Here is a 6,000-nt window from a genome sequence, read left to right on the forward strand (position 1 = left end):
GCAAAGGTGATTAATAAACTAAAAAAGTAAGGGTTTTAACGCAGATTTCGCATGAATAGCGAGTATGAAATGACTTATAAAATCTATTTTTTTTGTTTCATAGATTTTTTTTTAATTATAAAAAAATCCATGTTTATAATTTTTTTTAAGGAAAACTCATTTGTTCTTGATGTATTATATCCTCGTAACAGAAATTTTATGTTAAGTTTACGTAACAGAATGCACTTCTTTCAAATGTTCTCTGTAATCACAAAATGTTCTAAACTTTGCATACAGAACAGTTCTCTCCAAAGGAAGAAATGGAACCTTCACATAAAATTTTGTGGACATTTCTCCTTAATAAGGGGGGGGGGGGGGGATTTACTTTTGAAATCCTTTTTTTACAGACGCCACAAATTTCTCTCGCCAACATGCCGTCTCCCTTTTTGGTGACGTCAAAATGATGCTTTTTGATTGGTTGCTGGTTTTTGATTTGGGTCTGTTGCAGGATGCAGACGCACGTCTTTTGTTGCCGGTTCATTTTGAATTTGACTCTTGTCTACAACAGCGAGTAACTCCCGCTATAAGGAGTTTTTTCAATATTTTCTTTCTTCTTTGTTTCTGCTACTGATGAAGGAACTTCATATAGTTCCGAAACGCGTATAGCCCTGTCCGTTTTGGAATTTTGGGTACACCCAAACGTCGATTATTTAATCGTATTATCAAACCCAAAAGGTAATCCATTTATAGAACGAATACAGTCTTTTACTTTCCATTGTGTATAGTACCAACACCCCCTATAGATAAGATTCTTATCTATAGGGGGTGTTGGTAGTACTCACTACGAGGAAAGAACAGATCTCTGATAATACAGATTCAAGAATTGTTCGGATGATCTGGTATTCAATGTTCTGTCCTAAGTATATGCACCTGTTTCTTGGGCATTGTAAAATGTATTGAGCATGAGATTTTTTCTTTTGTGACAATTGAAATCAAAAATTTTGACACACCACATGCTCTCTGCCTTATTCTTCTTTCTATCATCGCCCAACTTCTATTCGGTGATCAACTTCGAAAACGGTCTCTCTGTTTTTTCGGAATACCGTTTCATAAAAGTTTCACCGTACTTTCAAAATGTTATTATTTTGAGAGAGACAGAATTTTCCTAATGAATTGCGTCACATATGCAACCCATGTAAATGGGCATTCTGTGATCCACACAGTTTCGCTAAAAGAACACTTTTCTATACACAACAATACATTTATCAATCACGGAAAGAACAGACAAGACTACGTCAAAGAGGTGAATGTGATCACAGGCGTAGACAGGATTTTCTCTGAGGGGGAAAGGAGCGTTTCAAAACTTAATATCTTCTTGGGGGGGAGTTAAGTTTTTCCTGCAAAATAACACTATTATATTGGCTCATAGAGGCGGTTAGACCTTCCCTTTTGCGTAAGCTCAGGAATGTGATAATTTAGGATTGCAGTATTGTGCAGGCTTAGGAAAATGTCACTTCAAAGAACTGGCTGCAATGTAGGGCCTAAAGTTTCACAAGTTTAAAATAACTATGGTAATATTCAAATTCGATGTTCGCAAAGGACGTGAAAGATGTGCAATGGATACTAAAATTTCGATGTTTTTGGAATACATCAGCAGTGTAATAAACTTGATTTATAGAGTGTGTGAGGTTATTGAGGAAATAATGACGAGAGATTGTAGTTGAAAAAAATCAACAAATGGTGAAATAGAAAATTCCTGACATTTATTCATACAATATTGTTTGTCGAGACCGATACAAAAGAATGCGTTTGATTGTGACAGACTGTGGTCATAATGATAGTAGAAGGGAGAGAGTTAGTTCCATTCAACTATAGGTGTGAGGGGAAAAACTTATATTTAAACCAGAAGAAGCAGAAATAGGATTTAATTTTTGAGGACGGTTCAGTCTGTTAGGGATATAAGATGGACGGCTTATATTTACAATATCAAAGTTTTAATGACCACGGATAATTTTATATGACATAATTTAGCGGAAAATAAGTCAGTTTATGATGAGAGGGTGAAGGAGGGGAGGGGGTCCCTTTCTTTACTACGAAAAAAAAAATTCAGCTCAAGGGGTTGGAGTTTAAGGTTCATAGTTATTTTGAAACATAAATTCTGTATCAAATTCATTTCTAAACTAATTATCATCCGAAAGTTTCAAAATCGAAAGAAAATCAAATATAGAAGAAATAATTGAGTGGAAAAAAAAGCGATAATTATCGCTTTTTTTTTTCTTCCACTCAATCATAGAATATATATAAAATAGAGTTAACTCTATTTTTGGACCGGAAAAAAAAACCACTTCAGACCACAGAAACAGCTTCAAAAATTCTCTTTCACCACAACACTTTGCACGTTTGCTCCTCAAGATAGCAGTTACAATGCAAGGGATAATAATTACCGTGTGCTTTCTGTATTGTGTAGCTGTATAGACAACACCCACTAGAAAATTCTCTAGTAGGTGTTGGTATAGAGCGTCCTACAATGGCATGATCTGAGAATACTGGAGGAGGAGCTCGTCAACTGCATGGGTGACAGATCTACACAAAGAAAGTAGGGGAGGGCAACTGCTAAGGTCGACCGGATATATCAAAGCCTCCTAGAAGTACCTAGGAAGTAGTAGTATCTAGGAGGATTTGGATATATACGGCACTGCCCAGATTCGCCACAACATTTTTGAGCGGATATATACGGCGCTGCCCATTGAAGGGCTAAAGAATATGGGATCCAAAATCAAACTTTTTTTCAAGCAATATTAGTATTTTACGGGAAAAAATTAAATTTCAAAACAAATTCATATTTATTTACCAAGGCAAAAAACTATTTCATTTTTTTTGCGGCCCGGTGCGGCCTCACCTTTCGCACCTGTTTAAGTCCGACCCTGAATGGAACTCCCCGTATCCCTTACTTTGCACCTGTTAAAAATCGGAACCTGCTTCATTAACCCCTTTACGATCACGGACGAAATATTTTGTCCAAACGCCAGTGGAATAAATTCATTCCAGAGTTCTTTGTATTTTCTTTCCTTTCCCCTCACCATCAAGAAGCTTTATTGTAACCCCAAGGACCAATTTTTTTTTCTCCCCGTTCTTTTTTTTACTCTTGTCAGGGACCCCCGCATACAATGTACAGTACCTTTCTACAAAAAACATATAAAAGCAAAAGAGAACACTTAGGCCCAGGGTGAAAATAAATATAAAAAATATATACAGTAAAACCTCGATAAGTCGTCTCAAGTTATCGAAAAATTATGACGGCTTAAGCGGAGTGACGACTTAAGCGGAGTTCCGTCAGTTTTAATGTGCGATGTTATGAAAATCATATAAATTTAAAGTAATATGACATTTATTAAAGAATGAATCAAAATAACCATATATTAATAAAATGTATAGATTGCAAAAGAAAAAAATAATAGCAATATTTTATCTCTTATTATCTCTTATTACTTACATTATTTTAATTGGGTTGCTGTATTTTTGAAATATATGACATCCATATTTTTATGGGCATCTTTTTCTCAGTCACCTCGTTGGGCATTTTGCCTGTTGTGGCGTTGTATTTGTATTTGTATTATTGTGGTGAAATGTACTGTACACTTTGATTTATACTAGTAATTTTTAATTTAGACTAACAGAGCAACTGTTTGAATAAGTAGCTTTTCTTCATAACAGAACTCTATTGCACATTAATTTTACATATACATCAAATTTAATTTTAATGTTTGAATTCTTCATCAGTAGTTCATGATGCAACTACAAAGTTATCTCGAACACTTTTGACTTGTTGGAGGGGTCCTGGGCAGGTAAAAGTAAACAGAAGACCTCAACTTGGGAAAGAATGTCTAATTTTTTTCAACAAAAATATTTTGTTTAAATTTCAAGCCCTAAATTAGTAAAGTCCATGCTTTCTATGATTATTTATTATCCGTGTCCGCTGCACTTTGACTTTAACTTGATTAATTTGATTCTTCGATTTACATAATTTTTGATTTCCTTGCACTATATGTAATCTTTGACGTATTAATAAATTTTGGTTTTGTCTTTGGGGTTCCCCCAGGGAGGGTGAAGTGCTTACGTTGCTTCTTGCGACAGAGCTTGGGTGTCTCGCGGTTTGTCCAGTTTCTCCAACGGAGCCCAGGCAGAAATGAGATCTAGCTTGAACAGTCCCCAACGTTCCAAAAACCTTTGTCGGCAAATGAACTGCCCCAGCGTAACTTTCGTTACTTAAACTGTTCCGTTTGGGTATATAGGATTTTATGGTGACTTTCAAGTATATGGCAATGCTGTTATCAAGCTCTTTTTTTAATGGGAGCCATAAAAATAGTCTGTTCCTATTTCTCAAACTTTTTCATAGTGACGACTTAACCGAAATTAGCGACGAGTAAACGAGAGTTTAATAGCATTGTGGTCTATGAGAGCTGGAAGGGTCTTAAGAAAAATGACGACTTAACGAGGTTTTACTGTATATACTGTTTCTCTCTTATTTTCTTCCTCCTTCTAACGTACGGGTACATTGTTAGGACAAGGTTAGCAGATTTATCACAGATACAAATCATTCAAATTAGTTGAAAAAGCTTGTATACGTATAGGTTAAAAAAAAGACGTGGCATTTCGAAGAGGAAATGCTTTCAAAATTAGAATGCCACTCGACTGGCAGGCAGCAGTCCAGTGGCTATAGAGCTGGCCTCTGACTGCGCAGGTCTGGGTTCGAATCTTGGTTTTGGCATGGATGTTTACTAAGACTAACAAATTCCGTGGATGGAATTGTACGGATCTCTTGGGAATATGCCAAAAAAAAACCCAGCATTTTCTGCTGTGCCACTCAAAGAGTCAAGTCAATATACACTCATTGCCATAAAAATTTGCTCACCAAGAAATAACTGTGGGATCGAAACGAAAGTTGGCCGGAAGGTACATGTCGGGCAGATATGCAAATAATTAGAAATGCAGCGTGATTGCGCATTTCGTAATGCCACTAGAGGGCGTTGAACTTCGTTCTCCTTGGAGTGTAAAACAGGTAAGCAGAGCTTGCTGGAGTGTATTTAATCGTTTGCAAAGGAAATGCTGAGGTAGACATGCCGTTACGCCGCCGTCGAAGACCATATGAGCAGTTGTCAGAGTTCGATAGGGGAAGAATCATCGGGATGATGGAAGCTGGGTGGTCAGCTCGGCGAGTAGCTCGTCAACTAGGCCGTTCTGATTTTACTGTGAGGAGGTGTTGGGACCAGTGAACAGAAGAGACGTCATTTACACGGCGACCAGGTTCAGGACGCCCTCGACCAAAGCTGCATTAAGAGCATTAACTTACAAGCGGCTTTGCCCTCGACAGACCAGTCGTTGAGAAGACCGTCACATCCGAAACGCACGCGTAGAGCCAACTGCCTCATTGGCCGCTATCCAGACACAGACAGCAGCTTCACTACGGGCCCCCTGTGTCTTCCCGAACCATCGCAAGGCGCCTGGCTGAAGGACATCTGGTATCGCGGCGCCCATTACGTGTACTGCCAATGACACCCGCCCACCAACGCCTCCGTTTGGAGTGGTGTCGAGCCCGACGGGATTGGACTGCAACGGAATGGAACCAGGTCGTCTTCAGCGACGAATCGAGATTCAACTTGAGCAGTGATGACAATCGTGTTCGTGTGTGGAGGCCCCGTGGTGAACGCTTCAATCCTGCCTTCGCTTAACAGCGACACACCGCTCCCACAGCTGGTGTCATGGTATGGGGTGCTATTGCTTACGATACACGGTCACCCCTAATATTGATCCATGGCACAATGACAGCCCAGCGGTACGTCCATAACATCCTTCAGCCACATGTGTTGCCACTCATGGCAGGGCTCCCAGGAGCCATTTTCCAACAAGACAATGCTAGGCCACACACAGCAAGGATGTCACAAGACTGCCTCCGCCACATTACCACCCTTCCCTGGCCTGCTCTATCCCCAGATTTGTCACCAATCGAGCATATCTGGGTTC

This window comes from Pholcus phalangioides, unplaced genomic scaffold, assembly GCF_987345545.1.
Source record: "Pholcus phalangioides strain wild (caught in Gottingen) unplaced genomic scaffold, Ppha-v1.0 ptg000021l_1, whole genome shotgun sequence".
NCBI classification, from domain to species: domain Eukaryota; kingdom Metazoa; phylum Arthropoda; class Arachnida; order Araneae; family Pholcidae; genus Pholcus; species Pholcus phalangioides.